The sequence below is a fragment of the Citrus sinensis genome, chromosome 5, assembly GCF_022201045.2.
Source record: "Citrus sinensis cultivar Valencia sweet orange chromosome 5, DVS_A1.0, whole genome shotgun sequence".
Classification (NCBI taxonomy): domain Eukaryota; kingdom Viridiplantae; phylum Streptophyta; class Magnoliopsida; order Sapindales; family Rutaceae; genus Citrus; species Citrus sinensis.
Window position 1 is genome coordinate 584848 of NC_068560.1, and position 18095 is coordinate 602942.

The 18095-nt window shown below is 33.2% G+C and overlaps 1 long non-coding RNA gene across 5 annotated transcripts; it reads left to right on the forward strand.

Annotated features, from left to right (window-relative positions):
- The first annotated feature begins 9626 nt into the window (after positions 1-9626).
- LOC102614997 (uncharacterized) lies at positions 9627-17877 on the forward strand. 5 transcript variants are annotated; one of them, XR_008054497.1, is made up of 5 exons: positions 9858-10523; positions 10658-10743; positions 11692-11815; positions 11989-12120; positions 17626-17875. It is a non-coding gene; the product is annotated as an uncharacterized LOC102614997 (long non-coding RNA). The 5 variants fall into 5 exon arrangements; XR_008054500.1 differs by having other exon boundaries at positions 9627-10523; positions 11692-12116; positions 17560-17877; XR_008054498.1 differs by lacking the exon at positions 17626-17875 and adding an exon at positions 12803-13182 and having other exon boundaries at positions 9630-10523; positions 11692-12120.
- Positions 17878-18095: the final 218 nt, after the last annotated feature.

Here is an 18095-nt window from a genome sequence, read left to right on the forward strand (position 1 = left end):
CATGTTTTCAGGAGGGGCGACCAGTTTTGTAGCTTCTCTCTTCTAGAAATGTCAAGATGCGATGCATTAGGATTCCTTACTCTTTACACCCAGTCGAGATTGCTAGCTAGCTTATGATACATCTTTAATCTGCAATCTTCATCTTTATCCTCAACTATGCCATGATGTGGGTTTATTCTACATGCTTGTTGTATTTAATTTATAAGTATAACTATAATTAATTACTAATCTCTCTTTCCCTTCCCTTCTTATTTCTATCTATCTATCTATATATTATTAATTATTAAGCTTTAAGTTTGTACTGCTGCATCCATGCGTATGCATTAATAAACTGATTAATTAAAATTTCTAATTTGATTAGAACTAATTAATTCGTTGTTAAATGAGCTAGGTTAATTACTCCATCTTGATGATACCGTTCATATTCACTCATTTCAATTCTACTATACCCTTCCTGAGTTTATTACTCTTCCATGTGCGTGCGTGTTCACAGCCTGGAGAAGTAATTAATTAATTGATTAACCATTGATGGCATTTTGCATCGAGCTGGACCTACTCTTAACTACCGGCCTCTTGAAGGGAAACCCTCTACGATACAAATCAAACAACTGAACGTACAACTTCATTACATTTCCTGCAATAATGCATTAGATTTCCTACAATAATGCTAACATTCAATGATTTATCTGCTCCATGCCTTAATTAATTGTTACCACAACATCATCCCGAATGTGGTAATTACGTACAATTATATATGTCAGCTATTTTTCTTTTTAATAAATAATTTTACTGACACAGATACAATTAGCGTGGCGCATGGGAGGATGTTAGTTGAAACTTGGAAGCGATATCAATTAAACCATCATGCATTTGTCCAACTTCTATCTTCACGATTATGAAACCCATTGTTTCTTTTCCATTCACTTCTTGTGATATATTGTCCGCCCCACGTTTTAGCCTTTAATTATGCCATCTTGCAACCTAATCATTAATTATCAATTAAAGGGGCAGTTGAGAACCTAATCATTAATTATCAGTTAAGGGGGCAGTTGAGACTTGAACCATGAACTTTGAAGGTCATGTGGGTGTTGTTGTATACATCAAGCAAACTTAAGTGATTATTAGTTGGGTGAAAATGAAAGCAAAGTGCATATTTATGACCAACTGTAGAAGAGAGCGAAAGCGCCGAACGATCGGATATAGGGAGCTTTTGATGACTTGGCTCAAATAAAGCCAGTTATATATTTATACATGGAGAAATTATGAAAGTACAAGTTGTTTTTTGTCATTTTGATTTTTTCCCGAGGTGTAGTCAAATGTTTTTCAAATAATTTTATTTAAGTGGTCATCCAAGTTCAAATCCATAGGGAGATTAGTGATCAGAAAACAAATTTAGGTTTTACCCACCCCTTATTTTTTTAGGAAAAAAAATGAAATTATAATGTGACTAAGTATGTTAAAACTTATCGGAGAGAACAAATTCGGAATATTCTAAAGAATGAAAATTACAATTAAGAGTACAAATAATTATGAAACTCTCTTTGCAAGTGTAGATATCTTGTGAAACATGGATCTCAATCAAATGAGAATGCATCTTCTACTAGGGGTGGGCATGGGTTGGATTGGATAGGGTTTGTAAAAACCCAACCCAATCCATTATTAAATGGGTTGAGATAAATTCAACCCAACGTAATTAAATAAACATGTTCAACCCAATCCAACCCAACCCTTAAATTATTAGGTTGGGTTGATTAGGTTAAAGATTTAAAGTCAAATTAAAATTAAAATTAAATTAAAAAAAAAAGATTCGAGAGTTGAAATAAAACTTATTGAAATCAAATATAAAAATATTATATTATGAAAATTCTATTCACTATCTAGTATTTGATCAAGAAAACTAAAAGAATATATAATGAATAAATCAGAAAAGTACCTTAGTTGATTGAAAATTGAGATTTAAGAGAGTGATTTTAGTTTTGGAATTAGAATCTAGAGTAGTAGACATAAGAACTAGATAATCTCTTTTATAAAAGAATAAAAAGAGGATAAAAAATAGATTAGCCGTTTCGATTTTTAGGATTTTACAATTGAAAATTATCTTCTTCTTCTTATTATTATTATTTATGTGGGTTGAGTTGGGTTATATGAGTTCATCATAATTAATCCAAGTCAACCCATAATAACTCACTCAACCCGTTAAAATTAAATTGGGTTAAATTGAGTTGGATTGGGTCAATCGAGTTGGATTAGGTTTGCCCACCCTTACCTTCTAATCCTCTCCTGACTCCTATAAGATATTTGCAACCCGAGAGAACACACCCACTACTTGAATTATCATAACGGTGTCGTCACACAAGGCAATTAGGTTATGATTTTTTTAATTAAAAAAAAAATCAAGCCTTACCTAAAAGCAATTGGTAGTAAAAGTTTAGTGGAGAATCTAAAGAATAACATTACTGGCTAGCTACAACTCCTTGGTCGTGCACATATGCATCCAATAATATTACTAGCTAGCTATATATGGTCCATATCCGTCATTTTCTTATGATTTCTGTGAGGACTACTTAATTTATTATCATTTATTAATGTCTTAGTTAAGCTTTTTAATTTTTTTTTACTGCTTGACTAATTTATAAATTAAGACGTCGTTTTTAAGAAGGGAATAATTTCTCTTTATTTTTTTACTGCTTGATTGGAAATCGGGGATTGAAAAAAGGAAAGGATTGATGTTGAAGGAAAGAATTGGGTATGGAAATAAAGTTGTGTGCCTTTAAAATAAACTCATTAAAAATAAAATTGAATGAATTTAATTATTATTAAGAGTAATGATATAGCCACAAACTCTTGTACAAACTTATTTTGTACAAACTGACGTGGCATGATAAGATTGGTTGAATTAAATATCACTTGGCCCACATGATTTGTTTTTATTATTTTATATTTTCATTCAACCAATGAATTAATGCCATGTTAGTTTGTACAAAATAAATTTGTACAAGAGTTTGTGGCTGTATCATTACTCTATTAATAATTAGGTTACAATATAAAATGAAATCTTAACCTTTCAATTTTTTTCTGGAAATTAAATTATAATTGGATTATTGAAAGCTAAAAAAAAATTAGGAGGGGGAAAACTAGTAGGGAAAGCAAATCCTATTCTTATTAATTAATTATAATCTCTACTTTTTTTAATCAAGTCCAAAAATTTTCCCTTTTTTTTTCTTTTCAACTACGCAAAACTAAAAAACAGGGCATACACTCTGTTCATATTTCTATGAAATCGTTGTTCATTAAGCAAATTTCTTCCTCTAAGTACAGAAAATTTCATGATTTGTCACTGACTGCACCCAATAGAAAGAAAAAGAATCAAAATGACATCTTTTATGTGTAAATACACATCAAATCTCTTTTATTAATCAAAATTTTTTTGACTATTAATAAAATAGGCTACATAGCATATTCTATTTTCTCCCTCAGCTAAGATACTAATATATTACCAAATTAATTCGTAAACCGGAAATTAAGAAAGTTAGATCTCCAGTGATTGTCCATGCAATCTTTGACTTGGCGGCACTGGATTTTATCAATGCTGCATTGTTAAAATTTCCTGTGAAGGGCGTATAAATTGCTGCCATGATGACCTTTGCAAAGGAAGTGACCATTGCTGCGCTGGATAAGACTCCTGGGGATGTGAACATTGCGGTGTTGGGTATAAAATGCAAGGGATATGAATGTAAATGGAGATCGTTTTCATTTTTGTTAATCGTTTTTGCTTTTTCAATGTTGGTAAATGGAGAGTAAAGAAACAGCAGATCACCAAGGAGGATTCACTAACATTGGTGAATTTAGAGGTTTCCTTGAGATTACATGTCTGTTTGGTATGACTTATTTAATAGTCACAAGTGTTTATTTAATCTCATAAACGCTTATCATAATTTTTGTTGTTGTTTGATTATTTTTAAATAGATTTTTTGAAGATTAAATAAGTTATTTTACCTCTACTAACAAAAGCTCAAATTTTGGGTTTTTTAGGAGTAGATGTTAAAAAACTTTTTTTAAATGTTAAAATATCTAAAATGTCATCCACTTATTTGACAATTTTATTTTCTTCTTTTCATAACATAACTTTACAAAACTTACATATTAAAGTAATTTCATAAATTTTTAATAAAGGCTTTTATTGACAATTAATTTTTTTTTTGTAAAAACTTTACTAACAAAAATTCTATTTAAATAAGTTTTACTTAAAAAGTTATACCAAATAGAGTCTACTTCTTTTGTTGAGCTGAATGTGTAGAGTTGTTACTGTTCAACTGGTTGGGGGTTTCTATTCAAAAATAGCTCCATGTGAGGCAGTCCCACTTTTTCCTTCTGCAATGTGGTTGCTGCTTCATTCAATTTCAGTTGTTTGGGCTAATTGCTCAACTTCAATGGAGCAATATTATGCATATCGACAATTAAGTTGTATTAAATATTGAATAACAGAAAATTTTGTTGGGCATAGGATGAATGAAAAACATTAGTTCCTGAAAACCTTTTCCTAGTTTCAAATAGAAGTGAGAGAGAGTTGATGCTAAAAAGACCGCCAGACTTATATTTTTCCATGAGAATTATGTGTTATGTGGAACTAATTTTAATTTGCTTTCGTGATCTTGTTACAATGTTAGCTCTTTGCTCATGAATTGATTAATACGTGTATTTTTTTTACTCAAAAGCCTTCATCTTTATTACCTTGGATCATAATTTTCCTCTGCTTTTTCTCCGCGTCATCCTCTATTACCTAGTATCTCTCCTCTAGGTTGAGCAATAATACCCATCTGAGAATTCATTGATGTGTCAGTGTTTGATTTATGACAAGCGGATTTCTCATCCTACAATTTTTTTTGGGCCAAATGAGAAATAGGAGACTGTTATATTATACAATCATTAACAATACATAATTATATAGCAGCCGTTAAATTTGCATCCAACGGTTATGGAAATATAAAATAATAAAATCATGTCATTCTCACAACCGTTAGATTTTCATCTAACGGCTGCTACATAATCATGTATGTTACATGATTATGTAACATAACAAAAGCCTGAGAAATAATATGATATTAACTACTGTATCTTGACTGGTAGTATTTTAAGAAGTATCATTTGCTCATGATTTGACTGAACAAAATAATATCCAATGCGCTTGTATTAACCCTGCTGTGTTTTTTCACAATATCCGTTTCTATTCTTTATTGAGGGCTTTTGTGAATCAGTGATATAAGCAGAAAGAACCGTTGCATCCAAATTTTATATGAGAAAACAAGATCCTCTCGCTAGTCCGCTTAACACGGATCGAATATTAATAATAAGAAGGATTTTACTTTTTAAGCTTTTATGTCAAATTACGCATGCTAAATAATAAGAAATTTTGTTTTTCCCATATGTACATATTTTGAGGAGACACGTCCCCGAGTTCATCTCTAAAATCGAAATCGGGTATGGAAAGTGTATACAAGTATTTGCCCATAGTTGATGATTACACTCGTTATTCATTGTGATATTTGGGGACCTTTTCGTACTGCAACTCACATAGGGGCACATTATTTCCTGACTATAGTTGATGATTACACTCGTTTCACTTGGATTTTTTAATGAAATTTAAATTCGAAACCCAAGGATTAATAAAAACATTTATTTCTTTTGTGAACGCTCAGTTTAATTGCCAAGTCAAATGTCTTAGAAGTGATAATGGTTCAAAATTTCTTTCCATAAAACTTTATTTTTTCTTTCCATAAAACCTTATTTATCCAACCTGGGTATTTTATTTCAAATCTCATTTCCCTCTACACCTCAACAAAATGGTGTAGTTGAACGAAAACATTGTCATCTCATTAATGTTAGTCGGGTTTTGAGAATTGATGCCAATCTTCTTTTAAAATTTTGGGGGTAGAGCTTACTTACTGTAGCTTATCTTATAAATCTTCTTCCCACTCCCTTATTGCAATATAAATCTCCATATGAGTTGTTGTGTAATAAGCCACCTAACTACACTCACGAGTTTTTGGATGTCTCTGTTGTGCAACAAATCTACAACCGTCTAATAAGTTTGATTCTCGAGCTCGACAATGCACCTTTGTTGGTTATCCTATAGGCCAAAAAGCCTATCGGTTATATTATCTCAACACTCAATAATTTTTTTTCCAACCGTGATGTCATTTTTCATGAGTCTATTTTTCCTTTTCTTTGTATTGAAAAATCATTAGATAGCACTCTTCCCTCGCCTGAGATATTAGATTATATCGATGATCCATCTCCCCCTAAATCTCATCCTGTGCCTCCAGCATCTGAGACCATTATTCCCTCTCCTAATCCTTTATTGTCATCAACTTCTTCCCCTTCTTCCTCTATATCTTCTCCTGTACCTTCTATTCGTAAAAGTGACCGTCAGGCAACTATCTGTTCTCCTTCGTGACTTTCATTATGGACAAATTAGTACAACACCATCAACTGCAACTTCAAGTCAGTCATTTTCAACTAAATTAGGTACTCAATATCCTTTAGGTAAATACATTTCCTATGATTCTTTGTCTTTTACTCATAAACACTTTGTTAACACCATTTCAAGTGTCCTAGAACCAACCTCTTACGCTCAGGCTGTATTGGATCTAAAATGAAAAGAGACTGTGCAACGTGAACTTGATGCTCTCAATTCACAGAAGATGTGGTCCTCGGTCCCTTTACTTGTTGGTCATCACCCCATTGGCAGCAAATGGGTTTATCGTATCAAATACAATTCTAATGGTACGATTGAATGTTACAAGAAGACCTGGATTACATTGAGGCGTTTGCTCTTGTGGCTAAATTGACCACTGTTCGTTGTTTACTTGCTGTGGCCACTGCAAGACATTGGCCATTGTATCAAATGGATGTGACCAATGCTTTTCTGCATGGAGATTTAGAAGAAGAAGTATATATGACTCCACTGTCGGGACTTTGTCGATATGGGGAAAATCTTGTTTGTCGACTTCATAAGTCCCTTTATGGGCTTAAACAATCTCCTCGCAGTTGGTTTACTCTCATGCTGTTAAGAAAGCTGACTTTATTCAATAATATTCGGATTACTCGTTGTTTGTGAGAAAAAGGCTCATTTATAACTATGGTTCTTATTTATGTAGACGATATGGTGATAACCAGAAATGATGCAGTTCCTATACACAATCTCAAACAATTTCTTCACCGGTAATTTTATATCAAAGATCTTGGTCTTCTTAAATATTTTCTTGTGTTGGAAGTTGCAAGGTCCAAAGTAGGTCTTGTTATCTCTGAACGAAAATATACCTTAGAAATCATAGACGATGTTGGATACTTGGGTGCTCAACCGGTAAGTTTCCCCATGGAGATTAGTTTCAAGCTCACAAATCATCAAGATAATTTGCTGCATAATCCATCTCGCTACCGGTGATTAGTTGGCCGACTAATATATCTCACAATTACGATACCAGCATTACATACTCAATTAATATCTTAAGCCAATTTATGCATGCTCCAAGAAAGCCTCACTCGGATGCTGCTCTTCGTATTGTTAAATATTTAAAGGGCAGCCCTGGTTTAGGTTTATTCTCCTCAAGCAATTCCTTTACTTTAAAGACTTACAGTGATGCTAATTGGGCAAACTGTCCTATAACAAGAAGATCAACATCATGTTATTATGTGTGCTCAGGGGATTCGTTGATTTCTTGGAAAGCAAAGAAGCAGAAAACAGTCTCAAGATCATCATCAGAAGTTGAGTACAGGTCCATGGCAGCAGCAACCTGTGAGCTCACTTGGCTTAGATTTTTATTCAATGATATGCAAATTTCTATAGGACCAGCAAGGCTATTATGTGATAACCAAGTTGCTCTTCACATAGTAGCAAATCCGATATATCATGAACGCACCAAACACATAGACCTTGACTGTCATTTGGTAAGGGAGAAAATACAAGATGGTCAGATCATCACCAAATTTGTTCCATCTCATTCACAGTTGGCAGACATTTTTACAAAAACTCTTCGAGGAAAGTGTTTAAGAGGCTAACAACCAAGTTGAACATGCTGGATAGACATGCTCCAACTTGAGGGGGAGTGTTAGGATTTTGTTGGCTTCATTTGACTAATTGAGAGAGATTGTTTCCTTATATGTGGCTGATTTGTAATCCCTTTGAATATGGGATCGTTATTTGCTTTCCTTTGATTTAGCTCATAATGTGTGAATATTTGCTCTTGTAAAACTTGCATATAAATTCTCTCTAATTCTACTGTAAGAAACATAGAAGAATAAAATCAAAGTTCTTTTCGAACTTCATTTTTTCAAAAACAAAATACTTAGTTCTACATGATCAAGTCATCACGCGGCCGCAGAGTCTTTACTTCAATGTAACAAAATAATGAAAAAAAAAAACCTGAAGAAATGAAGTTTCATATGGGAAGAACAAATTTCAATACGATTAAAAAATCGCAACATTTATATAGAGGGACATCAAATGCAAAGAAAAGTTGAGTCAATTGATTAAAGCATTCTTGGGCATTATGAGTTATGACTTAGAGAGTGATGAGATGAGATATTTTATGGGCATGAAAAGAAATCAATAATTGTTAGTGCGAGTTTAATAAAGGACTAGTTTGGTATTTGAAAGAGTGCGCGAGTAAAAATTATTTTTAAATTTTTTTCAATAAATGTGCAGAGAAATAAAGTATTCAAAATAAAATTTAAATAGCAAATAGTCCATCCTTAAAAAGCTAAAGTTATATATGCAGTGCTTTACACGTTCAATGCGCACTTTAGTGAGATCATTCAATCTTCAATGAAATCATACTTGTTAATAACCGTCATGATTGGTTAATTCAAAATTGAAGATATATTATGGAAAGATGTTATTACTTTTACAGTTACACAAAATGTGATAGATATGCTCCATTTTGCACACCATACAGCCAGTGGACTATGAGCCTCCCTTCTTCAGTGCCGCCTATATGGATGCAAGCTTACAATCGATGGACGAAATATCCTTTAGAAATAGGGATAGGGAATGTGAAATTCAAGCATTTTGAAGTAGTTGTTAAGGGGATGTAAGCTATTTTGTTTAGTTAAATTAAAATATGATGATGAGTTAATACTTATAAGAATGACTGAGGAACCAAAGCCTGATAAAAGATTAATAAAAACACATTCAAAATGATGTCATTTTGATTATGTTTTTGTCAGACTTTAGTTTAAATGTTAGCACTCTAATACTTGGTTAATATTTTTGTTCCAAAAATTTAATTCATCTCTATTTCTTTTTAATTTTATTTTATGGTGATAATTTACAGATATAAAAATAGGTGTTATATTTGTGAGGTAACGACTTCGGGCATGGCCAGCTCCCATAGTGTGACGGGCGGTGTGTACAAGGCCCGGGAACGAATTCACCGCCGTATGGCTGACCGGCGATTACTAGCGATTCCGGCTTTGAAAAATGACAATATTGATATCAGTACATCTACCAAAAAGAAAACTAGCAGGGTAATTAACTAGTTAAGCTCCTTGTAGTGATGGATAAATTTATATGAGGTTGAGTACTGTACAAATGAGGGTACAACAATGCAAAACAGGAGTAGAAGATTTCTTCATTTGGTCCACTAGGCTTGCCTTTTTGTTAATCATTTCATTTTTGGGCTAATTGTGAAATCATGCATATGGTGTTAAATACTGTATCTTGCTTGGTGGTGTTTTATGAAACAAATTTTGCTTATGATTGACTTAACAAAACAATATCCAGCGTGCTTGTATTAACCCCGCTGTGTTTTCGGAAGGCTTGCAAGTAATTTCAAATACAGAGGCGCTGCTTTTTTTATTTTGTTTAGTTGGTTATCCCCATTAAAGTATACAATTCCCCTTTATTATCCTTTGAGGATGAGCTTCCGTGAATCTGTGATTTATGCTGACAGAATTGTTGAATGAAAATTAGATCCGCTATCTAGTCCTCTAGTTATGTATCTATCTTGATTTTTTTCTCAATAAGTTGGCTGAAGATGATGGTGACATGTTGGAAGAGGATTGAAGTTTGGACTTGTTTTCATTTCCCATTTTGTTATTTGATTTAATAAGATCAACTTTGCCATGTTTAGTGTTACTTTGTTGTGTATTAAATTTTGAGTGTGAGCCTTGATCTGTTATGTAGATGTTTAATCTTTTGCTTTTACTATTGTCATGCATTCAATGGCTTTACATTTGGTACCTAAAATGTTTCTAATAAAGAAGTTTGCTCATATTAATATATTGTCTTATTGATTTAATTTTTTTGGGGTCAAGTTTTCGATTTTCATGCACCACGTTTTTAGCGCTTGTTTCCGTAATTTAAATTCCCTGTAACATTCATTGAAAAAAGAAATGTAACTTGAAATGATGACTTAAATTTTCATCCGCTTCATTTCATTCAATCTAAAGGTGTATATTTTAGTCAAAAAGCCGCAATGATCATTTTCACATCTCCATTGTTCTCACTTCTTAATTGCCCAAAGGTAATTATCTCACTTCTTCGTTGTTCGGTCTCTTAATTTTGCAGTCGATTTCTTTATTTTTTTAAAATTAATTTAAGGTTAGATTGAAGTTAGTTTTGGATTAGTTTATGATTTCCATCAGTTGATAATTTTAGGGTTCCAATCAGAGATCTCTTCACCTTGCTCAACAGACACATCGAACAATCCGACTTCGAACAGGCTATTAAAATCGCATATCAAGGTCCAGTTTTCATATTTCAATACTCTTTAATTTTATTATCATAATGTTGAACATTTAGCTCTCTTCTTTAAATCAGTAAGTTACCTTATGATCCTGATGCAACTTTAATTAGCTACTCAATTTGAGCAACTTTAATTAACGAACCCGAGCCTAGGATATTATTCCAATATTAGCTGACTTCAATTAGATTAATAAAGCCTAGCTCACTGATTTAAAATTATTATTTAGCTCAACTGATGGTTAAAACATATTAATGGAAAAAAATATAAGGTCTCCTTTATCTGATTTCAAAGGATTCTTCAAGCTATTTGTTGAAATGCCTGATAGAAAAAATGAATGCTATTTAAATATTGCTGGGGCTTAGTCAGTGGATAGTAAACTATCAGATTCATGGAGACTATAATTCTAGTGTATAATTACAACTTCGCAGCATCATTTTTGCATTTTTGTAATTTTCTTTTTTCAGAAAGAATATTGATTCTTCCATTTAGTTGATCAAGAATCATGTGAATTATTTATCAATGCATGCGTGTTTGTCAGCACATGTTATTAATTAATAGTATGGCGTAATGAAAGCAAGAAGGATAAGATATAGCATAAGTCTAATTAAGATGACTCAAAAAATCAGAAGCAGCAGCACATGCTTGATTTTCAAAAGCTAATTAGGAATCAAATCCGGTAGGGAAGAATAAGAGAATAACAACCAAAAGAAAAAAATATTGAATCAGAGAGCAGGCCTAGCTACAACTAGTTACTGTATTTTTAGTTTGTATTTTGTTAGTTACTGAATTTAATTTACAGAGCATGTGCCGCCACTGTTTATTTGCTTTCATGGTAACATCTATATGTAATAAGTTAAAACCTTTGAAAAACTTTCCTTGCGGGTATACAAGGACTATGGACTTTGAAGCTTTGTCCAATTTTTGTTTTCCTTATTGAATTTCTTAGTTGATATATGGGGACTGTGGACTCTGCTATTAAATTAAAGAGTAAAGTAGCACATGCTGCAACTGCTAGAGAATTTAATAACAATGTTCCTTATCTGAGAGTGCACAACGAGGTCGAAACTAAGGTAACTAACATATAACTACTTAAATCTCGAACGAGTTTTCTTTTATTTTCTGTTTGGGTTCTATTTACCGCATATTATTTGAGTCTACATTCAAAGCCATGCATGCTGAGTATTGGATCATTAGGAAAATAATACTACTATGTTTAAACTATATTTTCTCTTTTTTTTTTAAGGTTAATTTGTATGCACATATAATTTGACAGTTGATGAGTTTTCAGTTGAGCTAGCTGAAGGGCTTGCTTTTGTTGCTGTTTCTGATGATGAATCCAAACTCTTCATAGTAGTTTTACTCTCTTTCAAGGTTTGTGAACAATTTATAATTGGCGATGGTTCATGGTTGATACTTCAAGTAGCAATTATTTCATGCTCATTGTTTGGCATTCTTCATTGTATTATAGTTTTTGGATAAGGAAGTGAAGAAGTTGAAAAGAATAGTGAAGCTCGTTCTTGGAAACTCACTTGTTAATTTTCTTGTTAATTTTCATTTACTTTCAAGCCTTTTTTTCAATTTGCTTTTCACTTTCTAATGTATAGAAACTAACCATAACAGGGTTTTGTAACTGATAGACTAGATTATCGCAAGCACATAGATCTTTTAATGGCAGTGTTGCATTTTTCTACCTCTCTAAACTTGTGTACGGACTAATGTACAAATTTATAGGTTAGTAAATACTTGCTAAATTTAAAATCCAACTCTTGCTGCTGACTCCAAGTATAAGCATATTTGCTTTTTGTTACAAAATATTGCTCTAATGATTATTATCCATTGCTCCAGTATCATATTTTGTTAGGTTTCTTAACCATATTTTGGTTATAATACTTATGCTCAGCTTTATACAAAGCGATTGTTCGAATATAACATATTATTATGCTAGTTACTGATTTGATAATTTACTGATTAATATTTCTTCATTCATCTAGGATATTATTTGGTCTACTAATGATGATGTGGGGATGGAGCAGATTAATATTTCTTGATTTATATAGGATATTATTTGGTCGAATGAAAATGATGATGGGGATTGAGAAGATGAGGTAGAAGCGAACGCAGGTCTCAGAGACTGAAGAAGACGTGTTGGAGGATGATTGAAATAATTCAAGCTCTGAGATCATACTGCATATACATTTGGGATTTTTTTTTTTCAAAATATACTATTGAAATTGATTGTGTTGTATTGGCATTACAAATACTTAAAAAAAATAAAAACAAAAAGCGTAAGAAACAATAATATTAAATAAATTAAATGGGTCACTAAATAAAAAAGAAGCATATTTCCAATGTGTTTCTTGCATTTTCGAGGGCAAATTACTGTTAGAATATGCTATCATTTATGTTATCCAATCTCATTTCCAAGGGCAGTTGATGCCATTTTCAAGGGCAAATGCAATTGGAAATATGTAATTTTTTGTTTTATGGGGATTATTTCTGAGGGCATTTGGTGTCATTTATGATGGCATTGCTATTGAAAATAATTTTTTTCGCCGACGACCCATCGAAAATTGTGCTTTTTCGATGCGACTTAATACGATGACAGTTGACGGCATGACTTCATTGGAAATGAGTTTTTCCGAGGGCATTTGTATATTTCCGAGAGTATTTGCCCTAGGAAATAACCATTATTCTTGTAGTGAATGTTAGAAGTTAAGGAGCCCTCCAAATTACAGAAGAAACTCGATAATCTCGATAAGACTAATGTTGAAAATATGTTATCCCTTACTTTAATAATTGAATTATTCTTATATCAAAAAATTACTATATATGTATAGAGACTCGATAAAAGTACTGCTGAAAATATGTTATCCCTTACTTTAATAAATTAAGAGATCTTTTGTTAGAAAATTTCTTTAATTTAATACAAATTAACAGATAATTTACAAAAAAAAACACATATTTTAATATACTATAAGATAAAATATATAATATTAGAGCATGTGTTTTTCTTACCTTCTAGCTTGACCCTAAATCATTTTATATATATAAATATATAATACACTATTAGAGTGTGTGTTTTGCTTGCCTTTAGTTTATCCCTTACTAGATAATGACTCATATAATTTATTTTAACTTAAATTTTTTATATAAATTTTGAGTTAATGGTTTAGTGCAATCTAATTGTAGATATTAAAAGTCAAATTAGCATTTAATGATGCCAATTCATTCACTATTTTATTGCATGAGATTAATGACTCAAAATTTATGTAAAAAAATTAAGTCAAAATTTCAAGTTGAAATATTGCTCCTTATATTATATATATATAGTGAGGTGAGAATGCCCAAAATAATATATACATATAGATTTCAAATAAAAAAGATATAGTTTTCAATGTATTGACATTTGTTTTTGTATTTTAGTGAAATTCTTATTTTAGTAAAGAGAGGATATTCTTATTTTATATATGTGCGCGCGTGCGCGCGTGCATGTATGTTTTTGTTGCCAAAAGAGTACATGTCGGGTGCAAAGGTACAATTATATTGAACAAACCACCAGACTACATCAATTCTTTCTACTAACACTAAATAATTATTTAATTATGTTTCAATATTTTTATTATGATAATTCCTGGTTTGTAATCATGCCCTTAATTAAGAAATATACAGTATTAAAAAAAACTTTATTTTAACTAGTGGAAAAGAACAATATTAGTTGAATTGGTCGGGAGAATGGTAGGTGAATGATGCCAAATTAAATTTGCGCGAATAATTCAAAAACATGTGAGACTTGCTCAATTATAGCATTACGTGTCCTACACTATATATAATTAAAGCAAATGAAATCCGTGACAATATATGCCATGGTGTGGGTTAATTCTGCATGTTGTATTTAATTTATAAGTAGCTATAATCTCTCTTTCCCTTCCTTTCTCAATTCTATCTCTCTATATATTATTAGTTATTAAGCCTTATGTTTGTACTGCTGCATCCATGCATTTGTATTAATAAATTAATTACGATTTCTAATTTAATTCATATTGATTAATTTGTTGTTAAATTAGCTAGGTTCCACCATCTTCATGATATCATTCACATTCACACGTTTCAATTATACCATACCCTTCCAGAGTTTGTTTCTTTTCCATGTGCGTGCGTATTAAAAGCCCGGAGAAGTAATTAAGTAATTAACTATAAATGGCATTTTATATCGAGCTGGACCTACTCTTAATTACCAGCCTCTTGAAGGGAAACCGGCCACAATATAAATCAAACAACTGAACGTACACCTTCATTAGATTTCCTACTTAAACATATACATTTATGCTAGCCTTTGTACGTAACATTCATTGATTTATCTGCTCCCTCCTATCCGCCTTAATTGATGGTTACGACAACATCATCCCAAATATTGTAATTACAATTATATATGTTAGCCTTTTTTTTTCCTTAAATAAATAATTACACAGAGACACAGATACAATTAATGTGGCGTATGGGAGGATATTGGTTGAAACTTGGAAGTAATATTAGTTAATCCATACCATCATGTTTTTATCCAACCTCTATCTTCAGTTCTTCACGAATATGAAATCTATTGCTTCCTTTCATTCACTTTGTGTGATATAATGTCTCGCAACCTTAGCCCATTGTTTGAGAAGTTATCTCAGTTAAAGTAGCAGTTGAGACTTGAACCGGGAACTTTGAAGTTCATGCAAGTGTTGTTCATGACTTCACGTACCAAATATACATCAAGCAAACTTTTGACCAACGGAGCTACATCTAAGTAAGAGAGCACATAGAGCACTAGGGAGCTTTTTGTCACGGGACGAGAGGTTTCGAGCCCGTGCGGCACTCCCGCATCGCATACTACGAGAGTAAGCCTAGTGGAAGTGGCACAATGTCGACTGGTTTCGCCCTGCCTTGGGCTCGTCAAGAGAACGGCTTCAGTTCCCAACCAGTGTGCGTCAGGATTTTCCTAGACCCCTCTTCAACATTAAGTCCTCGACTAGCGACAAGCTCCCCAAACTCAACCGGGTCAGCCTGCTTGAACTCCAAAGAGTCTAGGGCATTATATTCCCCACACACACATTCCTGAAGCACGTCTCCAACAATTAGCACAACCATCATCGACACTAGCGTACAAGCGCATATCTTGGGTGCCACGATTGCGGTCCGTGACATTCTCCCACCGCCATAACCATGCACGTCCTCGTGCATGAGGAGTACGCCTCTCAAGTGTGCACTTCCGCGCGAAAACGTGAAGATCGGCTTGTCAATCTCAACCCATGAACTCCTTGCCTACTCGTCCTCAATCCGGGGAGAGGACCCGCGTGCAGACACTGTCCACTTAGTGCGAACACTTGGGGGTGTGAGAACCCGCCTGTTCGTCCCGCTTGTCGACCCTTGCGCCCAAAAGGGTGGGGACCTGCGTGGTGCGGCATTGGAGCGCTTGGCGAGCTCGCAACGAGGACTTCGAGAGATGACAAGCGCGGCTCTGATACCATTTGTCACAGGATGAGAGGTTTCGAGCCCGTGCGGCACTCCCGCATCGCATACTACGAGAGTAAGCCTAGTGGAAGTGGCACAATGTCGACTGGTTTCGCCCTGCCTTGGGCTCGTCAGGAGAACGGCTTCAGTTCCCAACCAATGTGCGTCAGGATTTTCCTAGACCCCTCTTCAACATTAAGTCCTCGACTAGCGACAAGCTCCCCAAACTCAACCGGGTCAGCCTGCCTGAACTCCAAAGAGTCTAGGGCATTATATTCCCCACACACACATTCCTGAAGCACGTCTCCAACAATCAGCACAACCATCATCGACACTAGCGTACAAGCGCATATCTTGGGTGCCACGATTGCGGTCCGTGACATTTTGATGACTTGGCTCCAATAACGCCAGTTATTTATACATGGAAAAATTATACATCAAGCAGACCTAACTAATTATTAGTCGGGTAAAATAAAAGCAAAGTGCATAGTTTTGACCAACGGAGCTATATCTAAGTAAACTTGAAAACCCAGCAATCGTAGAAGAGAGCACAAGGCAGAAAGAGAGCATATAGAGCACTAGGGAGCTTTTGATGACTTGGCTCCAATAACGCCAGTTATTTATACATGGAGATATTATACATGTACAAGAAATAATGGGAAATTTTCGGTCATTTTGATTTTTACCCCGGTGGTTTCTCCATAATTTACAATTTATTATTAAATTAACGGTATATAAGTTATTTTACTTGATTTATATTATCAAAATATTTAAATTTATAAAAATAAACTAATTTTAATTTTCTTGAAAAGAATAGTGAAGAAGTTGAAAAGAATAGTGAAGCTCGTTCTTGGAAACTCAATTGTTAATTTTCTTGTTAATTTTCATTTACTTTCAAGCCTTTTTTTCAATTTTTTTTGCACTTTCTAATCTATAGAAACTAACCATAACAGGGTTTTGTAACTGATAGACTAGATTATCGCAAGCACATAGATCTTTTAATGGCACTGTTGCATTTTTCTACCTCTCTAAACTTGTATACCGACTAATGTCCAGATTTATAGGTTAGTAAATACTTGCTAAATTTAAAATCCAACTCTTTCTGTTGACTCCAAATATTAGCATATTTGCTTATTGTAACAAAATATTGCTCTAATGATTATTATCCATGGCTCCAGTATCATATTTTGTTAGGTTTCTTAACCATATTTTGGTTATAATACTTATGCTCAGCTTTATACAAAGCGATTGTTCGAATATAACATATTATTATACTAGTTACTGATTTGATAATTTACTGATTAATATTTCTTCATTCATCTAGGATATTATTTGGTCTACTAATGATGATGTGGGGATGGAGCAGATTAATATTTCTTGATTTATATAGGATATTATTTGGTCGAATGAAGATGATGATGGGAATTGAGAAGATGAGGTAGAAGCGAACGCAAGTCTCAAGAGACTGAAGAAGACGTGTTGGAGGATGATTGAAATAATTCAAGCTATGAGTATGAGATCATACTGCATATACATTTGGGATTTTTTTTTCAAAATATACTATTGAAATTGATTGTGTTGTATTGGCATTACAAATACTTAAAAAAATAAAAACAAAAAGCGTAAGAAATAATAATATTAAATAAATTAAATGGGTCACTAAATAAAAAAGAAGCATATTTCCAATGTGTTTCTTACATTTTCGAGGGCAAATTACTGTTAGAATAGTAATCATTTATGTTATCCAATCTCATTTCCAAGGGCAGTTGATGCCATTTTCAAGGGCAAATGCAATTGGAAATATGTAATTTTTGGTTTTATAGGGATTATTCCCTAGGGCATTTGATGTCATTTCTGATG